The sequence below is a fragment of the Artemia franciscana genome, chromosome 8 (genome assembly GCF_032884065.1).
Source record: "Artemia franciscana chromosome 8, ASM3288406v1, whole genome shotgun sequence".
NCBI lineage: Eukaryota > Metazoa > Arthropoda > Branchiopoda > Anostraca > Artemiidae > Artemia > Artemia franciscana.
Window position 1 is genome coordinate 27,496,135 of NC_088870.1, and position 24,925 is coordinate 27,521,059.

General features: G+C 35.3%; 1 protein-coding gene across 4 annotated transcripts in view; it reads left to right on the forward strand.

Moving 5' to 3' along the window:
• Positions 1-24,925, forward strand: part of LOC136030234 (tetraspanin-33-like) — a 183,380-nt gene that overhangs the window by 53,263 nt on the left and 105,192 nt on the right. The window lies entirely within an intron of this gene.

Consider the following 24,925-nt stretch of genomic DNA (forward strand, 5'->3'; position numbering starts at 1 on the left):
GTGGAATAAATTGGCTGTAGATGTATGATTGGATGTTGGCTGTAGATTTATGATTGGATGTAGATGTAGATATAAAGAGGGTGAGATGTATTATATCAGACAAGTTGACACAATGGTCTCCTACCTTGTAAAAATGGTCTTGGAAAAATGATTTTGTTTTCGAATAAAAATGGTGTCTTTTATAAAGGTAGGTGACATTTTGTATTGTAGAAATGATTTCTAATATTTTATTGTTAGGATGTTCAGCATCCTCGCCGTTTCTTTTTTTCTAGAATTTAAAAACGGGTCATTCAAGAATAAACCGTTGAAATGAATTTAATTAAAGGAAGAAAAATAGTGAGACATACTAGTTTCTGCTTTGTAAAAGAAAGAAAAACAACAACAAAACAATGATATTTTGCCAGGAAAAGCAACTGACTTTAATGACGGGGGAAGGGGGCATATATAAGGAAGGGGTAAATTTTTCATTTTTCAATTATTTTCAGTGAATATACAAAAAGGCTTATGATCTATTTATGATCTATAAGATAGGTCTCTTAAATTAACATGATCTATCACATCTGTTATTATCGATTGATGTTGCAACGATAGAATGTCCGTCTAGAATGTGTCCACGCTAGAGTAGCAACGGAAAAAACAAATGCAAAATAAAAAACGCCAAGTATGTCTCGGGCCTTAGATCGGGTAAAAATGCTGTAGAACCACGGGCCCGATAACATTGTTTTCTGAAATTATTTAATTGGAAGATTATGTAACATGTTCATTAAAAGAGAACAAGTAGAAGTAAATAAAGTGGTATACTGCAAGAGAAGGGGTAGTCAAATACCATTTTATCTGTCAATCATGAACGTCTAACAACGAAATTGTGATAAATTATCATTAAATCATCAATAATTATTAATTTGTCACTAAATCATAACTCAACTATATAACTTCTTTTCGTTTGTCCTTACCTTACGTTCGTTTGCCATATTGTCCTTACTTTCAGCTGAAAAGACTTTTTATTGGATTTTTGACTGCTTTTCAATTCATGTGAGGAAAGCCCTCAATCCCCGTGTAAAATTTCAGGTGGAAAATTCACCCTTAAACTTTCCTTACCACAGAAAACTCTCCCGTAGACCCAAAGATCCGTATATTTTTCTGTACTATATGTAAACTCAATACCATCAATAAATAAATGAAACTCAAAACGAACAGAAATTACAATAAATAACCGATTGAAATTTAAAACAAGCAGAAATTAACATGAATAGGGCCGACAACCCCCAAACCTTCTCAAAGCCAGAACATAATTTGCGCTTTACTAAAAAAAAAACAAAAAAAAAACACAAATGATTGTACATTTTCAGTTTAATATACATATGCTGATATTTATTCCTTAAAGTCTTTGTTTGAAAACAAAATAGGTTTGAAATGTTTTCACTTTTCTTACTTTCATAAATAAAAAAATATCAAAACTTTAAGGAATATTTATCTGTATATGTCAATTAAACTGACAATCCGCGGTCATTTTTTGTTTTTGTTTTGTTTTTTCAGTAAAGCGCAAATTGTGTTCTTGTCTTGAGATTGCATGGGGGTTATCAGCTCTGCTCGTTTTGAGTTTGACTTGGCTATTTATTGTAATTTCTGTTCGTTTCAAGTTTCATTTATTTATTGATAACGATTTGTGGTAGTTTCACGCCTGTAAGTTTATTTGACTTTATTTTTGCTCATTCTTGGCTTAACGGAGCTCTTTACTTTCTTTGAAAAGCTTGTTTTGTTGAAAAAGTTTTTTAAATTAATTTCTGCTTTTTATTTACATAGGCTTTTTCATGGAAAGAATAATATTTTATATCATTTCAGTTTTTTCTATAAGAATCCATAGTATGGGTTGCTATTTGTATGTTGGAGAAACTTTTTCGACAATTTTAATCTTAACACAAATAGTATTTTTAATTTATTTTTATAGCTTGTGGACGTGAGAAATTAAAAGTTAATAACATTTCCAAAAGATTCTATCCATACTCTTTGACAACCTGGATGACCCTTTTTATATGTTTAAATTGTAAGAGCAGAAGCAGGAATAGTAATATCTCCAAAGTTCCAACTTAATATCCCCGGTTGTTCTCGATATATTGCTGAGGTGTCTTATTGGCAACCATAAACACTATGCCTTTTGATTTATTTTAAAGCAACATTTAGTTTTAAAGCATAATGGGCCAATTGCATAATTGTGGGATGTTGACTTGCCTAATATCCCCAAAGACATAGTTGCTGAATCGTTCTACTATGCTGAACAAAATGGCTATCTCAAAATTTGTCTGGATGTGTTTGGAAAATCAATGAGCTTGAGAGAAGGGCTACTTGCCCCCCAATCTTTTGTTTATCTTAAAAAGGGCACGAGAACCTTACAGGAATAGTTGTAGCAGCATTAGTAGCAGTATGCGCATAGCTCTTTTGGTTTCTTCAATATCCCTTTTTACACACGTGCAGCATTTCTGCGCGTCCACTTGACAGCCTGTGTAGTCATAGTGTGTTTCGATCTTATTCCATACAGATTCTTTATATCCCAATTTTTGCCTTAATATCCTTAGTTTTAATTGCAGTAGTAGTAGTAATAGTAGCAGTAGAAGTAATTGGAGTAGCCTAAGCTTTAGTGACAGTAGTAGTTATAGAAGTAGTAATAATAGTGACAGTAGCAGTAGTATGAGTAGAATCAGCAGCATTAGGAAGCAAATATTTTCTTTTGGTTAGTTCAACATCCCTAACAACAAGCCCTTTTAGTTTCTATTTCACACACCAAGGTGTTCCTAAGATATTGCTGTTACACCCTTTTGACAACCTGCATACAGAGGGCATGTTCTGATTCAGTTCATCTTCCCCCTCAAAATTTCTGGTAAATTTCACTTTTAAGCCCTTGGGCACAATTGTAATGGTAGTCACGGTATTAGTATTGATATTAATAGTAATAGTATTGAACAGCGGTTATGGTACTAGCAGCAGTAGTATTAACCTATTGCCTATTGGTCAATTGAACATCCCTCTCATCAACTCCTGGAAGTTTCAACTTAATACATTTAGCCGTTGCTATGACGTTGCTGGTATGTCCTTTTGATACCCTGTATGCTCATATATTTCTTAAAATTTTCATCTCAATGTTCTTAGCCCTATAAGTATTTGCAATAGAAGTAGTAGTTGTAAATGTACCAGTAACAGTAGTTTTTGTAGTAGTGTCCACATATTGCCTTTTGGTGAGATGATCTTCCCCTTTAAGTATTCTCTTAAATTTCAACTTAATTCCCAAATCAATTCTTGATACGCTACTTTGACACTGTGCATGCAAATAGTGTCATTTGATTTAGTTCAAATTTCCCGTTAATACTGTAAATGGAGTAGTGTGGTAGTAGTAGTGGTCGTAGTTGCAGTAGAATTGGTAGCATGCAAATACTGCCTTTTTTATCATCTCCCTATTCAGTTCCTGAATTTTCCTAATCAGTATACTCAGTTACTCCTGTGTTGTACCTTGTTGACAATCCTTATACACATAGTCTGTTTTGATTTAGTTCAACACTCCCTCAAAATGAAAGGCTTACTTGAACAGCCTTCGTCTTCTTGGAAAGAAAGGTCTAAAAATGCATACCTTTCTCAATAACATATACTTTGTGTAAACAATGACCGGATCGCCTAACTTACAGCCTTTGTCCTGAGGATTATGGGGAGGTTGATATCCCCAAAGACATAATTACTGGACCTTTCAACAATGTTGACCAAAAAAGCTCTCTTAAAGTTTCGATCGGTTATGTTTTGGGGAATGATAGGCTTGGGGGAGGGGGGCTGACGTCCCTCCATTCGCTTTTGACTCTTAAAAAGGGCACAAAAACTTCCGACTTCCAATCAAATGACCCTCGTTCGATCCAAAGTTTAAACTACTATCCGTTCCATGAAAACCTCATATGCCCTGGGCATAACTTACAACCCTTTTCCATGGGCTCTGGAGGATTGTACCCACCCTAAAGACGTTTTTACATGATTTTTGGACTATTGTTAACACAATGGCTTTTAACACAATTTCAGTTGAATGCGTTTTGGGAAAAGGGGATGTCAGGGAGGGGGACCAGTTGCTCTCTATCATGTTTGACTCTCAAAAGGGAGCTAGAACTATACATTTCAAATCAAACGGGCCTCTTCTAAAGTTCACACGACCACCCCTTCCATAAAAACCTTATATGTCCTTAAAGCATAACTTACAACCCATACTCCCAGATTCTGGGGGATTCTGTCCACCCCAAGGTCTTATTATGTGATCATTGGACTATTTTTGAATAAATGGCTATCTCCAAATTTGTATCGGATGTATTTTCGGAATATAGGACTTTAGGGGTTGCGACTGTCCCCGATCACTTTGGCTCTTAAAAAAGGAACTAGGCCATTTGATTTCCAATCTAATTAGCCCTCTCGGGAGTTTGTACGACCATCCTTTCCATAAAAACCTTATCCCTCGGGACGTAACTTATAACCCTTGGGCTGAGGGGGGTCATCCTCAAAGACATAATTTCAAAACCATTGGACTATGCTGAACAAAATGGCTATCTCAAAGTTTGATTAGATGTGTTTGGGGAAATGGTGGTTGTGAGAGGTTATTAGCCCTCCAATCACTTTCGACTATTAAAAAGGGCACTAGCCCTTTCAATATCTAATCGAATGAACCGTTTTCGAAGTATCTACGACAACTCCTTCGATACGAAGTGCCCTAGTCTAAAACCAAAAAAAAGAAGTAATAATACATTGTGCCCACATCGCTCTTTACTTAGGCAGCGCTTTTGCGCGGTTTTTGTTCTTTTTTGTTTCTGTTGGTTTTGGGTTTCATTTATTTATTGATGGTGATTTGTGGTAGTCTAACGCTTGGTAGATTATTTAATTTTATTTCTGCCAATTTTCGGTTTAATGGAGTGATTTACTTTTCTTTGAAAAGTTTATTGTGTGGAATTTTTTTTAAATTAACCTTAAAAAGAAAGCATAAAAGAAATAGTCATTTTTAATGGATGTATAATCCACCTTTTTTATTTGAAAATCGTGTTTCTAAATCGCTTCTTGGCACCTTCTATTGGCTTTTTGGTTTATTGAACCTGTTACTCTGTTTCTCTTCTTTTCATATTTCTGTCATATTCAATGACAGATCCATCTTGGGTCAAAAACCAAGTATTTTAATGACGTTAAGCTTGGTACATGACGTTGGCTTAAACGGATTCAGTTGAGTGTAGGAAACGGATCTTTCCGTTTTATGATAACTAATGCCAAAAAAGAGAAAAAAAAAATGTAGCTGTTATTGCGTAGAATTGTAGGATCCCTAGTCATACGGTGCTTCAGGCGTGGAAGAAGCAAAATATTATCTTCACTTTAAATTATTTGTATTATAAAGGGAAGCAAACTCATTAAAACCGTTGAAAAAACAACAAATTATCTAAAAAATAGAACATTTTTGAAAATTACGAAATGCTTAAAATAGGGGGCGGGAGCTCAGAAACTATCATGGCTATTTGCGTGCCGCGCTCTAGCCTGAATACTGATCCTAATTATACTTAGTTTGTAGGCTTTTCAATCTTAGAAATGTTACGTCACAGTGTACCCTTTTTTATTTGATAATCTTAATGTCATTTATGCAGGAACTGTTCAGTTAATAAAATGATTTTCTCCAGAATTGCGTCATTCATCTTGCAGAATTTTATTTACCGTTTGCTTTAATGTTTGAGTATGGAGAAGTATTTTAATTATTTTGAATATCGAACTGTTCAAGTTAGCTAAAAAAAACAAAACAACAATAGATAAAAAAAACCCACACTATCTAAGAAAACCAGTCCATTAATGGTTTTCACGCTTAAAAAAAAATAAAGAAAAAAAGTGAAGTCAACTAGTTTCTGGCTGATTTGGCTAGCGAACGCATCACCTGATGTAGAAGCTGGGAAACTAGACCTCTTTTTCAAGAGTTCTCAGCAATTTGGGTTTCTTTTTTTAAAAGAAAAAATCGAACTGATTTCACTTATTTTTGTGCAATATTGAAGAGTGGTTTAGAACATTTCCAGAGGAAGTGTAAAGACTGTATTCTGGTGATTCTGGTTTTTAGAGTTTTGATGACTGTTAACAAGGGTTGCTCTCTACTTACCGTTTTTTTTTTACCATGAGCGGTTGCGTCTGACATTTTGGAAGGCTCATTTTCTATCACAAATGAGTCTTTATTATTGCCTAGCAATCTATTAGAAATTGTTTCTGTTAAACTTGCTGTTTTCTTTATTATTCCTTTGATCGCGATGAGCATGATCTTCTTGAATAAGCTCCATTCCGCAAAAAGTATAGTAATCAGATTTTTTTTTATTTCCAACAGTATTTAAATCTATGTGGCTGATTCATCCAAGCAGGGTCAGAAACAAGCAATTTAAATTTTGTTTTTCTGTCAGAATTTTTTTTTCAAACATGCAGGTTCCAGGCTGCATTTTAAAATTATTTCACAAGGGAATATGTCGCAGGGAACCTGATGTCTTTTTCAGGGACTTCTGGCACACTGTTAATCCCGAAATTTCTTGGGATTCGTTCCACAAACATTTTTAGACAAGTTTTGATTACTTCTTTTAATTATTTAGTTTTCTAGTTCTTAGCTCGTAGTCACTTAGTTCTCATTAGTCATAAACTGGACCTAGAGTTTAGGATCGTGATTTGCCAGGTGTTGTTTAAAACAAATCAATAGAACTTTAGATGCACAAATCTCCCCGAAGCTTGTTTGAACGGCTTACAAACCTCTATAATGTTTTATATTATCCCTCTTTCTCGCTTGTTTTGCTCTGAAAACTTTCACTATGAGCTTTTAAAGCTTGTATATTTTGAGCTGATACGTTTAAAATACACAGCGTATAAACGAGAAACGGTATAAGCCTCTCGCTGCCAAATTGAGAAGTTTAAGGAATTGAAACCTTCTGGTATGAAGGTGGCGCTAATCTAACTCATGGCCCTGTCAGTCCAAAACGAAAGGTACCTTCTCGATAACTGTCATATAAATCATTATTAGAGAATTGAGTAATTTATTTTTTCTTTTTCTCTAAGCTCGTTATCTCTTTAAGATATCTCTATGCAAAGAAAAATGACCTGATGCAACAAAAGACCGAAAGCACGAGAGCTATTAAGCTTCAATAGCTGGCCTTGCCTCAGGACAAACAAATGTAAACAGCTTAAAATGCCTGAATTACAAAAATGCCAGAATGCCAAGTGATAAGTCATAGTTCCTCTATGTCTTCCATTAATTTTGTTTTCCTAAGTATGAGTGAAAAATTGCTTCGCAGAGCTTCTAAATGGATCGTTGGACGCGTGCCAATAATACAAATGAAGTGAAGGTGGAGAAATGGAAGGTCAAAAACAGAACCACATGACAAAGCGTTGTTTATGTTCTTATGCTTAGATGTTTAATTGTAGGTCCTAGCAGATCCAGCTGTGCGAATAAGTTATTGCTATTTTCTTTTCAAATACAGGTTTGTTTATACTTCTTTGGCTATTAGAAAAGAAGTGATGAAGACCCACCAGCGTCTAAATTGAAATTTAGTTTATCTCACTCATATTTGCCTGTTTAGGCCACGAACGAGTTGGAACTTACATTTTTTTTTTTACCTTAAATACGATCCTATTGTGAAAATATAGTTTTTTTTTAGACCGAGGTTTCAGTTTTGAACAGAGGTTTCAAGCTCTTTCGGATTACGCCTTCCTAAAAACATCAGATTTTTTCATGGTTCTCCTAGCACATCGGATTTTTTCAATATTTTTTTCTTTTCGGGAAGTTGGAAAACCTATCTTTCTAAAAGCCATTACCCATTTAACAGCAAAAAATTGAAAATTGTTAACATTTTCCTTGCGATAGCACGAATACCAGGTTGAATCAACTTGTTAAAAGTGACAAAAAACTTGAGGACCTATTTAGAGTAAAGCCAAGACAGATAGTCAAACAGTTCGTGGTAACGAACTGTAGTAAGGAGCGACCCGGCTCAATAGTAACCGAAACTCTAAAAAATGGTATTTTGAAACCAATAGTTACATCAAAAGAATCGTATTTTAATACTGATTTTAAATATTTAAGTTTCATCAAGATCAGTTATACCCATCAAAAGTTAAGAAAATTTGCCTCATTTTAGAAAATAGGGGGAAGTACCCCTAAAAGTGATACAATCTTAACGAAAATCGCACCATCAGATTCAGCGTATCAGATAACCTTATTTTAGAAGTTTCAAGCTCCTATCTACAAAAATGTGGAATTTCGCATTTTTGCCAGAAGACATCTTTTGCCAGAGATGCGTGTTTTTTGTTTTTTTGTTTGTTTTTTTGTTTGCTTTTTTTCCCAAGGGTGATCGTATCGACTGAGTGGTCCTAGAATGTCGCGAGAGGGCTCATTCTAAAGAAAACTGAAAGTTCTAGTGCCCTTTTTAAGTGACCAATAAAATTGGAAGGCACCTAGGCTCCCTCCCACGCTCATTTTTTCCCAAAAGTCACTGAGATAGCCATTTTATTCACCATAGTCGAAAAACCTAATAACTATGTATTTAGGGACGCCTTACTCCCCCGCAGTCCCCGTGGGAAGGGCTGCAAGTTACAAACTTTGACCTGTGTTTACATATAGTAATGGTTACTGGGAAGTGTACAGACGTTTTTAAGGGGATTTTTTTTATTTAGGGGGGAGAGTTGGGGGGTACGTGGGAGGATATCTCCATGGAGACACTGCTTATGGGGGAAGAGAATTTCAATGAAGGGGCGCAGGATTTTCTAGCATTATTTGAAAAAACAATGAAAAAATAAATATGAAAAGTTTTTTCTACTGAAAGTAAGGAGCAGCATTAAAACTTAAAACGAACAAAACTTATTGCGCATATGAGGGGTTTACCTCCTCGTTATATCTCATTCTTTACCCTAAAGTATTTTCAGTAATTTCAACTATTTATTCTACGGCCTTTGTGATTCAGATGTTATTCTTAAGGAATTGGGACAAAATTTAAGCTTTTGTGTAAAGAGCGAGGTATCGACGAGGGTTGAACCCCCTCATATACGTAATCAAAGCTTACGAATATAGAAGTTCGTTTCGTAAGTTAATTCGCAAGTTATGTACATTTTTTACCAATGAAAACGTTTGTAAAAAAATAAAAGTTCTAGTTGCTTTTTTAAGTAATCAAAAAATTGGAGGGCAACTAGCCCTCCTCCCTTGCTCCTTTTTTCTCAAAATCTTCCCAAAATTTTCAAAATTGCAATTAATTAATATGCAAATTTCGTTTTAATTATTTATGTACGGAGAGCCAAGATCAAAACATGCATTATTCAAAAACGTCCAGAAATCAAATGAAAAAAACAAGTTTTTTTTAAATGAAAGTAAGGAGCAACTTTAAAACTTAAAACGAACAGAAATTACTCTGTATATGAAAGGGGCTTTTCCTCCTCAACGCCCCGCTCTTTACGCTAAAGTTTCTTACTGTTTTTAAAATAGAGTTGAAATAAAGAGTCAATCTTTTGCGCAAAGAGCGAGGCGTTGAGGAAGAAAAGCCCCTTTCATATAGGGAGTAATTTCTGTTCGTTTTAAGTTTTAATGTTGCTCCTTACTTTCATTTAAAAAAACTTTTATTTTATTTAATCACTGTAAGAGGCAAAGCTGGTATAATTTTTTTCACAATTTTATAAAAATGATTAATTCTTGATGATAGTCTGCCATCTTAGGGCAGAACTAAGGCCAATAGTGATACAATAAGGGTAATTCATATTGTCTGTCAGTTCTGTGAGCCATTTGAAGGCAATTGAAGACCAAAAAATGATTCAAAAACTTATGACCGACCATGTCCACGTGACTTGCAGGCAAGTGGATGACTGAGACTTGTTCATATATTAAGGGCTTTGATTGTTGGGAAAGCTCACTGGAATTGCAGTGGGGTGGCCGATAGTTTTTTGTTGACTCATTGCCGACAATATCTACTGGACTTGTAGGCAAATGGGCAACTGAGGTTTTTTCAACTGTCTGAGCTTTGCCTATTGGGAAAAAGCCCATCAGAATCGTGGCGGGGTGACCAAGAATTTTAGGTTAGCGTCATAGCAGACTGGCCTGAATAAATCAACTTTAATCTGATTTTTGACTATCAACCAAGTTTGTTGATTTTTGAGTCTACTTATTCGACTCGTATATTTCTTTCAACTATTTCGGTGATATAAATATTTAGTCTAGACCTGATCGGACGCCATAGTCTTGGTTTTAGTGACTTGTCGTGGTGCAAATGCGCTTAATGGGGTCTCGACAAGCTGCACTTTAATGTGTGTAGGTTAGTATAAAAATAAATGAAACATATTTTAAATTCATAAACAGTCTATTTAACATTGATTAATGATGGACATTATTAAAATTATTAATGAGAGGGGTGGGCTTGCTGATCGTTACCTATATTTTCAAATCTTGGAATACATTTTTGATCTGCTTATGGCGACCCTTATTTCTTGTTCAACACTCCTTTTCGAGTGATTCTTATTTTTTGTTACCGCAACAGCCGAAGAGTCAGCTTCGCACAAATAGGAAGTTGGAAAAGGAATTAGTATTTATCCGGTGTTACCGCTAAGCAGTGGATACTCTCCTCTTACTGATATCCAAAAATCAGAAAATTCTATGCTGCTAAATTTTGTCCTTAATGTGTTATTACAAGACAATTGAATAAGAGACTCTTGTTCTAAAGAAGTGAATTCAGCTGAAGCCTTGGCTCTAAATGGTCTTAAATTCGTGTAGATTTCTCAATATTACTTGCTTGGAAGTATTTTTTGAACCATTGGACAAGTTGTGATAGTTGATCTTCAGAAAGAGATTTATTGTTGCAAGACAAATTAATTTCACTGGAAGTTGCAAACTGGTTCAACTAAGGAGACAGTTTTTGGTATCGTCTTCTTTCATTTTTTTTTGTCCGTAGCCTAAATTCTTTTCTGCAAGCTGGAATCTTTTTTCATGAAGTATTGAGAATTTTAATAAATATGCCGCATTGTTGAAGTGAATATCTCGTGTCACCCTTAAGGCGAAACCGTGACTCCTCAGGGAGCAGCAGCTTGGAGTTTGAGGACCACTGGTTTGGAAGCTTCCCAGATACGGTTGAGCAAATTCTTTCTTTGTCGTTACATACCTAGAAACACTGATCTAAAATATCTGTTTCTTGAAATCTGTTTGTACCAGTTTGACAATGTTGATCTCAGGTGAGATTCGTCATTTCCCTTCCGATTATATATAGTTTTGCGAGCTCTTTTAAATTAAAAGACAGCCAAAAACAAAAAATTATATTTGGTTTATTTTACAGAGGGTGATTGTTTTGCGGAAAACACTACTGCTTCAGTAAATTTGTCTTTTTCTTGTGAACAGCGGTGTCTGACTCGGGGACGGTAAGAGAATCGAAAATATTTTCTGACACCGAGATCATGAAATAGTGAAGAAAATTTCTTCTAAATCCTTAAAAATTTCCAGTAGTTTCTCAGTAAGGACATTGTTTTTCTGGTATAGTAAATAAACCTATAACAAGCCTATTATTATAATAAGTAGGCCTGTGGTAAGCTTATCATAATAGCCCTATGGTACTAGTAATATATGAACAGCGAAGAAAAAAAGAAGACCGTCATAACTTTGATGGTAAACTTCTCGGGGAGTATGTAAGGTCGAACTTAGAATCCTTTCCAGATTTCAAGAAAATGAATATGAAAGGTGGACATGGAATTCCAGATTCCCAGCCTTTCCTTGTTTTGAATGATTTTCTTTTTTAATTTTTTTTTATCGAATTTTCTGAAATTGGGCATACCTATAAACCTTTGGCACGAAATTTAACAATCAAAAAGTCTTGGTATGATTCGACCCATAAGTGAAGGGGAGGGGATGGGTTGTTTCCTAGAAATAATGGAGAGGAAAAGCTAGTAAATATTGTGCCTCCCTGGACACAATGTGATTCTTTCAGGGGGGGGGTCCCAATTTTCTCTCATCAGGATATTTAACTGAAGTGAATGTCAAATCTGAATCAAATTCATAGGGAAGTAAAGGTGAGTGCCATAAGTGCTAATTGCGCCTTTGGGGGACCATACATAATCTTTTCTTTCTGGCCATCCATCCGGAACAAAACAAAAAGCAAATCATTCCCGAATGGTATGGGAAGAGGCCATAAGAAAAACATTGAAGGAAATAGGAGCTTCACGAGAGGAGGTAAAGAGTGAAGGTTTGAATAGGTGGAGGACGAGTGTGTGCCGTTTTGTTAGCTTAGACATCTTGCTGCTGCAATGCAGTATTGAACCACAAGTTTTAGTTTCTAGTAAAATAGAAATGACGGTCGGGCCTATAGAAGGGCTAGAGGGTGTTAGCCCTTAAGTTTGACGTAATTTCTGTTTGTTTTAATTCCACTTCATTATTCATCCCAATTTCTCTTACTTGAAGGTCTCATTTATTCATTAATAGTGATATCTGTTCGATTATCGTCTGAATTATTAAATGACTTTATTTCTGTTTGTCTATGGCTTTAATGTATCTCTTTACTTTTCTTTGAAAAATTGTTTTCGGGCAAAGGTTGTTTTAAGAATAATAATGGAAGGGGGGGGGGGTTGACCCTTGGTGCCCAAATTTTTAGCTCGAAACTTCTCTCTGGGATTAGAAAATTATAGGCATAGTTGATAGGGGGAGGGGGGATGTTTGGGACCCAGTAATCAGCCGAAAAAGTTGTGTCTCTGATTAGTTGTATTTCGAAAGAAATCTAGTAGATTGTCTGCTGTATCAACATTTCCAGAAGTTCCCAACAATGTGCTCTAGAAACGACATACATACCCGTGTAAATTGAGACCCTATGTGCGTCTGATTTGTCAAAATATTCACAATATCTCGGGAAGGGTTTAAAGGATCCTTATGAAACTTTGATGATGTATTGGAGACAATAAGGGGGGAGGTTGAGATGGACTTCGCTTTAGCTTGGGTAGTTGGTGCAGTAGTAAATCGAAAAACACTGGGCGTGTCCAGTTCATGGAAGTACAATGCCTGCAATATATTGGGGACGGCTTGGGGGCTAGGCTGGAATTGAAAGTTTTAGACACTGTTGAACGAAGGAAGTTGTAGGTAAGAAAAATTGAAATTAGTGTTGAGGAGAGCGGGGAAGGGCTAAATAGTTTTTGTCTTCAATCCAGACAAAAATAACGTTTTTGCATTATAAACTCCTATGATTCTTATGAGTAACGCATGGTTAAGTAGCGGGATAACTCAAAAGACACTATTTGCTGCCGGGTTGTCAGAATGGTGTATCTACAATATCTTAGGAACAGCTAAAGTTATTAAGTTCAAACTTTAAGGGAATGTTGAGGGGAATGTAGAAATTAGTTAAAATACACCAGTGCATCAAAAACCCTGGAGAAATAACATATTGGGAACGTAAATTCACGTCTTAAGAGTTCAATTTTAAACTTTTATAGAGGATTGGATGGGCGGGAGGTCAATTGTAATTGAAGCTGGACTATAAGGAGGGACAAAGGTAAATGGGCCTTTGAAGAAGGAATTCAATAGTTCCAGTGCCCTTTTAAACTTTGGAAAATGATTGAAGGGCTACCAGTACCTCCCTGTGCCTCTTTCCTTACTCGATCTCCTTAGCCCCAATGACATCCGATTAAAATTGTTACATAGCTGCTTCGTTCAAAACAGCAAATGACATGACCCCCAGATCCCCTGTAAAAAGGCCGTAATTTATGCAATCTGCCCATTATATACATATTTTACAGAAATTTGTGTTTTTATCATTGTAATTTTTCTGCCGCAATCCTGCATATAATTTTGAACTTCTAATAAGAAAGTATGGTTTCGATATTTTTGCTTCTTGGACTGTAACATTTTAGGAGAACTGAACATTAAGACCATATTATTGCGAAGAATACAAAGTTAAATCAGAAGGCTTCTCCAAAACCAACGGGAAAGTGCCCTCCCCCTGCCCCCCTATGGTGGGTCTGTCTGGGGCAAAAACCAGCCAGCAATGCACGTCTTGTCGAGGTGAAGGAATGAAAGCCCTAATTGCGAAAAAATTGCACGGTTAAACCTTTCTGTACTCCTACGATATCCAGTGGTAGTGCTGGAGGAAAAAAATTGGCACATTAGGATTTCAAGCTCTTTTGGGGATTCCCGAAAATGTGTTTCAGTAGTGCTTTACATTAACTGTTAGAATGAACATAAATAATATTTACCATTATTCTAAAAAAGTTTTGAAATTGAGTGAAAATATTTTTTTTTAGTAGGCAGTTTTTCAAAACGTGTTTTATTTTTATTTTCACTTACTAAGGGGGCTGGGATAGAGAGTAATTAAGAGGGGTGGGATTGTAAACCTTCACTGAAGGATTTTTGACCATTGAGATTATAATGGTACCCTATTTATGTTTTTCAACATTTCAATTTCAGAGATGACTACAAAGAGTGTCATTTTTGGTGCTTGATGGTCCGTTTACGATGGCGTTATTAGATGGATTTACAAAGAGTGCTTAGTTATGATCAAAACTCTTGAAAAAAGTCATTAAAACATACCTTTGGTCGTAGAGTAGCCTGTTATTTTGTTATTCAGCAGACGATTTATGAAATATACTAAGTGGGTACGGAGGGGAAGTTTTCAAGATGGGTGGGGGGTAACCCTCTGGTTTAGGGTATCCGATCATGGAGACTATGATGGCACTCTTCATGCTCCCCCAGCTTTCCGTTCAAAGGTTTTACCAACAGTACCATTTCTGGTGAAGTGTGGAGCTTTGTGATGACATTGTCTAGACAAATTTACAAAAAGCAGCTAAGCATAAAAGTTAGCTTTCACATAAGCCATTAAACAACTTTCTATTATGTTCCAGTGTCCCACTACTCGTGACAAAAAAGAAAAAAGGAGATGCATAAGATATTCCAATTCAAAAAGTGATTTTCCCTGTTTTTCAAGGTGGGGAACTTTTCTTATGTATGTGGTTTTCGACCAGGGTGATTATAGCGCTACGCTTTTCATATTCAATCCGACGCCAATTGCGAGGGTTTCAGGCTTATTTTCAAATATCCGTAAAATTTGTTTACGCAATTAATTTTTTACTATTAATATAAACCAAATACATTCCTGAATCAGCTTCAAATGGCATTTAATTTCCCTAGACAGTTTTTTTTTCAGGACGTACTTTTAAGCTTTGGATTCTTATTGGCCGGGGTTCGCTGTTCGCTAGATTGCAACCATTGCTCCCACCAGGATGAACCATCCGATAACGTGGTCGGCTGATATAAAAAAGCGAAAAAAAAATTACTTATGGTGCTGAAAGAACCTTCCGTCCTAAAAGGGTTAAAATAAACAGAAATTACTTTCAACTGGGCTGCCACCAAGCCAGATTTTCTCTAAAACGTTGGAAATTCGGTCAAGTCAGAAAAATGGCGAAAAACTTTGATAAAGTCATGAAAGTAAGATTTTTGGCTTTCTAGGTAAGCACGCTACTTCGAATAGACAAAAACTTTTATGTTTTCGACCAAAAAAGGTGCGCGAGGTTGCTTATCTGTCTTTCCTTCTATCGTTCATGGCAGGATTAATTACCTTTATTTCTCTTTTTATTTTTGTCATTTGTAACTGATGCTGTTTTCTTAATGTTTTCCAGCTTCACTTATCTTTGTGATACCTAACTTTTATATTTTGATACATCTTCCATAGTAAGTAGCACCTTAATTATAATCAAACTAAATTCCTTTTTTTCACAGTCTAAACTTACTCGTTCTTTGTACCTAATCGTACTCCTTTCTCTTTTATGTCTTGTTTTGTTTTTGATGACTATTTAACTTTTAGCTATGGTGAAATTTTTTTCTGCCGTTCTTGGCTCTCTGCAAGGTATGCAACTGACAAGCTTTCTCTGTTATGTGTGCTGAAGTAAAATCGAACGTTGAGCTTGCTGTTTGCAAAACTTTTGTTAAAGGCTGTAGTTGTGCTGGTGGATTGCAATGGCTTGTGCGACATTCTGAACGTGCGACATATAAAGCTGTTGTCGAAGTAAGGTTGAGCTCAAATCAGCTTTGAAACAAAATACCCTATGGCTCACAAACAGAGCAAGCCTCTCCCCCTGTTAAGATTGATTTCTAGTCCCGATGAGAGCCTGAAAGTAGAGGTTCGACTATTGAGAACGCTATCTCAGATGTCGACTAAATCTTGCACTGTGATCTCAGATATCGCTATCTCAGATGTCAGCTATATCTTGCGATGTGATTAGTGAACTATTTCGAGCAATGTTCCCGTCATCTGACGGGTCGATAGTTTTCAGCTTTAGCCGAGTTAAATTAGCTATCTGCTTACAAAAGCATTATATCCCGACTTCACAAACGTGAATTATTTTACACTCTGATTACCGACGGATCAACTAATGCTGAATTATGTAATTTTGAAGTACTGGTCAAGAAAATGTGACAAAGCGGTTGGCCTCATTTAGAGACTATCTTCATTGTATCTGCCACAGTTTAGGAACTGTTCGAAAATTTGGAGATCGCTATCTTTAACGCTTCTCGGAAATTTGAAAAGCTTCTCTGGAATTGGAACTTGCAATATACGTATAATTCAAAACGACTTTTTAAGGGGCTATAAGTTCAAAGCCAGATGATTGGCGACTTGGTGACCCGTATATTCTCCTTCTTCAGTGGATGACCGTCTAGAGTAGATGGCTGTGAGAAAATTCAGACAGATTTGCAATAGCTTAGACCCAGATTTTTAAAGCACACTAGAGCGTCATGGTTGAACCTAGTAGATGAAGCCATACATATTCGCGAATAGTTTAATGTACTCTAAAAGTACTTGTTGGGATATGTCCTTTCTCATTTAAAATCCGTGACAAACTTGAGTAGCTACAACGAAATATGGGATATGCTGTCCGTTTGTGCTGTTCGTGGTCTCATTTCCTAAGGTCTTTACGAGTTTCACCGGATGATTTTAAACTGAAAAGCCTTTAATCCGTACGATGTTTAACGAAGTCTATCTCCTTGTACTAGCTTTGCTGGGCAGGTATATGATACCATGAATTCTAGTTTAGGTGAAATGAAAGAATGCAAATGAAACGAGTGTTTTTGACCAAACCAACTCGTATGTGGCCCTTGAAAGCAAAACAGATTTGAGCAAAGTAGTTGCTATGTACTTTAGGTCACTGGCAAAAGGCGCTTATTTTGCTGCGTCAAGGCATACCTTGATTTTTTTTCTGAATATAGGAGAGCAATTGCCTTCCTGACCCCACCACCAATTGACGCCCCTCAATTCACGTACTTTTCCACTGTAAAACCTATTTGTAATCGATTGTGAATGTGTATTATTTACGGACCTTCCCATGGATGTGGGTTCATTTTTATCCTTGGAGCCATATTTATTGGACCTTACGATAATTTTGAACTAAATTGGTATCTCAAAATTTGTATGCGTCATAACCTTACGGGGTCCAGGTCGCAAAAAAGGGCACTTGCAGTTACTGTCAAGTCACTATCGACTTAAGAAAAGTCAATATAACTCTCAATTTCCAATCGAATGAGCCCCCCTCCAAAGTTTTTCGACCACCCTATCTATATGAAGTGGAACAGGAAAAATCCTTGTACGTGGAGGCTAATGGCTCTTTACTATAGGCAATGTCATTGAGTGGAGTCTCCGGTGACCTAGTCGTGCATTGATTTAAATAAACTAAAAGTTAGAACAAAAGAATAAATGAAAAGATTCTTGTAATAAAATGATGGAGTAAGATGCATCTGTATTCAAGTGTTTCCCCAGGGTAGGCGTTAGGACGATTTTAGCACCATAGAAAATTCAAAACTATGCAGTCTTTCAAAATCTTGCCCCTATTCACCCCGGATTTTATAGTAAAAGTATTATTAAAAACTTGTTGCGCAAAACCTCAGATGGTCAAAGATTTTGACTGCATATCTTGGTTTTGCCTGTAAACTTAATTATTATTGTGTTTTTTGCTGTTGTTGACGTTATGACAAAAAAGAAACAACAGCAAAAAATAACACTGTTCGAAGCATATATTGCTCTCTGTATGTTGTATATGACACTCGAAACTTTAGAGCGTTTAAGGTACTGCAGATATCGCTCTCACTTGTCGTAATCGTTATAAGTCTGATTTAGTGATTCCTTTAAATTTCTCTTCGTTTTATAATTTTTCTTCGTTCAGTCACGGTCAAATGAGACTTTTATTTTTATTTTTTAGTTTGACTTAGTTTTTCAGTTTTATTCGTTCGAAGTTTGACTTATTACATGACTTTATTTATACGATTTTATGTCGTCTTAGCAGAGTGGTTGGCACGCTAGACTTGAAACCCTTTGTCAAGAAGACAGGGGTTTGAGTCCTGGTGTCGCTGATTATTTAGTTTGGAACGGGGGTCAGTGGCGTGAATCTGTAAGCTCAGCGACTCAACCCAACTCTAAATGGGCACCTAGAGAAATCCAGGGAAGGTAAATAGGAAGGATGCGTGGAAGCATAGGATGGCTGGCCCCCGACCCCCTTGCATTTCCTGGCTGGTTAACCATGGAACGAAAATCAGCACCACTGGTAGGGACTGTAAAGTCCAATGCCATTTTCTTTGCTTTTTTTAACTTTTTTCTGTTAGTTTTAAGTTTTAATATCATCTTTTTCTTTGAAAACTTTTTCAGGATTTTTTTTTTGTGTTTGATTGAAACTGAGGAAAAGTTTACCTTGGAAATTGGTTTAAAAATAAAGTGCACCGAAACGTTGAAAGTATTGAATGTATTTTTTTCTTTTTTATAAATGCATGTTTTCTGGAACCAAAGTTTTTTCAATGTCAGTTTATTTGCTGAGCGGAGATTAAATCCAGTCCTTTTGTGTGCTCTGTGGTCCCATTTCGAGCTCTGATGTAAGGAGCTCCTGAGAAAGAAATGTACGGAAATGAACTACAAGTTCAGTCACTAAAAGAAGTAAGAAAATTAGAACAACTATGACAAAACAACTAGTTGGAGCTTTAAAGTGGATGCGCGAAGACAGGAAACAAATCTTCATTTGCTTCAAGAAGAAGCTTTATTTAAAAAAAAAATTTTCGAATCAAAAAGATTGAAACGACCTTTCTTGTTTTTCCTTTTTTTTCTTTCTTGTAGTTACTTTGATTTTTTTCTGGTAATGAGAATTATATTTTTATCACCCTGCGAAATCAGTAGTAGTTATCCTTCTGACTGAAAAAGCTGTTCTAAGAATATGATGACGACTGCCTCCTTTTCATCTTTGATAAAGGGAACAATAAGATGGAAATAGCATCTTTACCTAATTTACATTCTATTTCAGCTGGCCTAACAGCTCATAAGCCTTTTAAAAGCCAGGGCATCGCTTGTTCGTCATATTTTAATATATTTTAAACGTTTTGACATTAATTTAACCAGAATTGCTCAGAGTTCCAGGAATGGATGCCATTATATTAAACAGTCAGTCTTTCTTTAGTTCTTTTGAATAATCTTGACTTTATTATTTTTTTATTTTGTTTCTGTTGTTGATGAGGTTTTGACAAATAAAAACCAACTACTCAAAATAAAAAACTAATTACAATTAAACGCAAATGGCACTCTTGCCTTTAGAGGGCTTAGGTGGCCTACCCCTGTTTGTGGTAATTTCTGTTCGTTTTAGGTTTGTTATGATTATTCACTGTAATTTCAGTTCGTTTTGGGTCTCGTTTATTCATTGGTAATGATTTCTGTTAATTTTAAGTTTTGGCTTATTACTTGAATTTATTTTCGCTCATCTTTGGTTTTTTTTTGAGATAGTTGACTTCTTAGTTTGGCCGTCACGATTAGCTAATATGTTTCTTTTTATGTTGTGTCAATTAGTTTTGTGCAGGTTTCCTGCGAGAACAAACTTATTCGTGCTACCCTGAGTCCTCAAAACATACCATCTTGGTAAAGAAGTGCTACTTTCCCCTTTTTTTGCATATGTTGCGTTCCCGACTGCTTCTCGCGCAACATGTGGACCACTAGCCTTCGGTTTTGGTTTTGTAGTTAAATATGTGCGTTATTAAGTAAAACACGTCTCGCAGTCTGCATCGAAAAACAACTTGATAGGAGTAATTTAAGTGACAGTTACTCCGCAGTAACTGACTTATGCTGTCAGTAGCTTACTTTCGCTGACCGGATATGAGTCCTGGGAGCTTACGATTAAACGAATTCCCTCAAAACATCCGAATCTCTTATGCCAGGTGTGGGGGATTACTTGTGATCTTGCTACAAGTTTCCAAGAAGATGTCAAGTCAATGCTGCAGACTCACTCGATTAAAAAACAATTCAAGATGTGACTCCGTGAAAAAAAAAACAACTCATGATTCGTTCCAAATCTGAAACAAGCTCTGATTTGGTTTAAAAATTAGTTTAAGTCCCGACAAGTATAAAAACAAGCTAAGCCATGACCCAGAGCTAAAGGAGCTAAGTCACGACTCAGTATAAAATATTCCTATTTTGTACAAATAAATCCTGACAAGTGTAAAAACGAGCTAAGTCGGGACTGCGTGCAGAATTACTCAAGTTTTGACTCTATGCAAAAATGACCTCAATCTTGACTTTTTGTTGGAATATGATTTTGCCAATTCCTACTCTAGATATCTCAGATAGGATAGGCAATGGAATATTCCAAAGTAGGGGGTAATGATTCACAAAAATGACCGCGCAAACGAATTCTACGGCTAGAAGACATGTGACAACCAGCATCATAACGAATACATCGGATCGTAAATGAAATCTGTGGTTAGAAAAGAAGCAACAGTATGAATCAAAACGAGTCAAAGAAGAAAACGAATCCTACAAAATGGGTAGTTCTTTAATGCATGAAGAGGAAAGTGGAAGTGAATTCACCCTCGAATTTCTTAACTCAATTGAAATTGCTTATCTGACAGCTCATGAATTAAAACTAGAAAACATATATGCTTCATTTAAACGAGCAACTCTGTATTTATTTATGTATGTATGTATGAATAATTTTTTTCTTAAAAATGATTGTGAATGAATCCAAACAGCTAAAGTAAAAGGCATGGAATTTTTTTTAATGTAATTACGCACGAAAATGAAGCGCAAACGAGATATGCGGCTAGAAGACTTGCGACAACAAGCATCACTATGAATCTGAAACGAAAATAGTGGTAAAAAAAAATTGTGGTGTGGAGAAAACCAACAGGGATGATCACATCGAATCGTAAATGAAACAATTGTTTTTTTTTTCTCATCGTAAGAACCTGATCCCCAGCTGCGACAGGCAGCATTTGTCCCTCAAAAGAGAGGACAGAGTCACCCATTGCTCACCAGCCATCACTGCCATAGGGCATTATCCTCTAAACGGGATTTAACCAGCGAACTTTTTTCCCCTACCTTGGATTACCCCTCGAAGGGATATTTTATTTTGACACGGTTGGTGCTTCATATATTCAGATGCATTGAACCTTCGAGCATTATTTTTGCTGCCATTACTGTCTTTAATCCATCAAATTTCGGTAGCGCATTTCACAAAATACCTTCCGTGATGATCAGACACGTTGCAGGACAGCCATTAGTTTGACGGTTGCTTAAATAGGCAGTTGCAGGCCCTATATTTGTGCCTGCTACTTTCAGAAGATCGATGAAAAGGTTATCACCGTTTACGCTTGCAGAATTTGGACGAAGTTAAAAGATTTAAGTTCTGGCTTAATGCAACAACAAACTAAATCAGACCTTCAAAATGACAGGGTATAATAATAATAATAAAAAAAAAAAAAAAAAAAAAAAAAAAAAAAAAAAAAAAAAAAAAAAAAAAAAAAAAAAAAAAAATATTAAGGCATGACTTGGTGACAAAACTACACTAGTCCTAAGAGCGGACCTACTCACTGTAAAACCAAACTAAACCTAAGCTGAAAAATTTAGTTGACGTGGTGATGGAGGTGGCTAGTCCTGACTTAGTGTTAAAACAGGCCAAGTTCAACACAAAAAATAAGCTAAATATTGAGTCGATGCTTATGCCAGCTTTGCCTCTCACTCAAATTATCTATTTTGGCTTTTTCTCCAATTAGTCATCGTTCTAAAATTTTTCGTCCACCCACAAGCTTTATTCTAACTCTAAATCTCAATCTTAAACCTTTTATTTGGGGTCTCCAATTGCATTCAAATGGCTCATGGAAACTCATAGACTATTTGAATTACCCTTATTCCCTGACTATCTTCTGCCCTAGAGGAGATTCCACCTTATTTCTGCCTTAAGTGGGATGGATGGATGATAGACTGTCCAACAAGAAATTAAATTACCTCGTTTTTGTACAATTCTGAAAAAGGCTTATGCAAGCTTTGCCTTTCACTCAGACTGTTTGTCTTCGCTTTTTCTGCAATTAGCCATGGCTTTTAGATATTTCGTCACATATATATATATATATATATATATATATATATATATATATATATATATATATATATATATATATATATATATATATATATATATATATATATATATATATATATATATATATATATATATATATATATATATATATATATATATATATATATATATATATATATATATATATATATATATATATATATACATATACACACTTAAATTCGAGGAAAAATAAACACATATTTACACAATTGTTGCTCGTTTAATTAATCAAAAAGGTTTATAATTCTAACAAAAAGATATTTTGCTTGCAATAATCAATCCTACCTTCCGCAAAGCATTATATGTGTGTCAGTTGTTTTCAGGTAGTAACAGAACTTTTAAGCTATGTTGTCGTTTAACACGAGACAATGCCATGCACAACAAACCGTACCTTAGAACGGGCGTACGCAGGTTGACTCCAAATAACTCAAAAGTTTGTCCTTGCAATTTATGTATTGCTACTGAAAATTGCAGTCGAATTGGAAATTGATGTCGTTGAACTGTTCATTCAAGTTTACCTTTACTGGAGTCGAGCCTAACTCGAGAAATGTGAACTTGTTTTCCTGATTTTTGAACAGCAATTATATTTGCCTGAATTGTGTTGTTACATAATTTAGTAACAATAAGGCGTGTTCCAATAAAAATCCCTTCTGAAATATCAAAGTTATGCATAAGCATGACAATTGTTTATTTTTATTTTTAAGTCATGTGGTGGCAAATCTGCTGCGTCAATTGAATTGGGGAATACCAGAATGAATTCAATTCTTCTTTCCTTTGATTCGTTCTGATTCTCGCTGTCGCTAGCCTTCTAACCGTATATCTCTTTGTTCGTAATTACGTTTTTCTGGTTGGTCTCTTGGTCTTATCACATTTGATGGTTTGGGTGGTTGGAAAGAATTCCCTTTCTCCTTAAGAATCATCCTTTATAAGAAATGTAAATTTGTCGTTTTTTGGGGTTTCCTCCCCCAAAAACGTATATATATATATATATATATATATATATATATATATATATATATATATATATATATATATATATATATATATATATATATATATATATATGTATATATATATATATATATATATATATATATATATATATATATATATATATATGTATATATATATATATATATACATACATATATATATATATATATATATATATATATATATATATATATATATATATATATATATATATATATATATATATATATATATATATATATATATATATATATATATATATATATACATTGATATTGTCCGCTAGGAATATCTTTCAGGGAAGTTTTCCATCTCTTTATAGCTGCCTGTTATACGTTACCAATTTTGTATTCTCATCATCTAGCTTTTCTACAGTGTACAAAATAAGCAGGTGCAATTGAAATATGTATAATGGAACTGATAACCTTGAGGCCTGTTTGCAATCTATTGCCGCGTTGATGCGGTCAACTTGATAAAGTTAGCCGAGATAACTTCTCTACGATCACCTTGATAAAAAAGAACATTCTTCTTTGTATTTTCTGTTTGACAATAAGATTTTAGACTTATTGACAATAAGATTAAGTGTGGCTGCCGGCCAGGTTTTTCTTAATTTCAGCTTGACGAAAAAATGGTTGGACTGATCCTGGGCGGTCCTGGGTTGTCCATGCTCTATTCGACCTTTTAGATAAATAGGAGAAAATTGAGCTATCCGTATCCACCGGGAGGGCATAACAAACATCAATTAAATATTGTTGTTATTATAAGACAAAGCTGCATGTGGGACATTTTTTTTAGGAGTGGGGGGATGAGTCTAATCTGACTACTTTTACAGATTTTACAGCTAGAAAGAACTACCATATTGTGAAATTTTAAGTCTAATTTTACTGTTCTATTAAGATGTGTCCACTTAATATCCTTTAGTTAACCGTTTTACAGCTGCAGGAAATCCTCAAGGACCGTCATATAGGTTGTCTGAATATATACTTTGACAAAGGGCATCACTCGACAAATAATGAAAAAACAACAACAAAGAAACAAAATAATTAAGAAACCAATCAAGGGTGATTTTCAGCAAGGGAAAAAAATATGAATGGCAAAGAAGATATTTTGGCAAAGACTTCCGCTAAGCCGCCTTCAGTGCTAAAAAAAAGGTAAGCAAATAAGGTATTAAACTTTTTTGTGGGTTGGGAAGTCGACCATCAATTTCTTTTCTGACACAAATTTTTGCACAAATGTTTCATAGTTTTGGGTCAGACGCACTACGCAACCTTTCGCTATCCCCCTTTCTGGAAAATCTGGCAACCACAAATTGTCTACTTTACTTTTAAACTTCTCCATATTTGTTACACCATGTGCATCTTGGCTCCTTACTTAAGATACTAATCTCCAGCTACAATGGTTCAAGGCCCAAAAACCGTTCTTAATATCTGGTGGTGAACTTATCAGGTATAAAAAAGCGTTGGTTTAAAAATTGCATTTTTAAAATTCTTTTTTATTTTAGAACGTGTTATGAATCAAGAATTTTAATTTAAGCTTCCTTTAAATT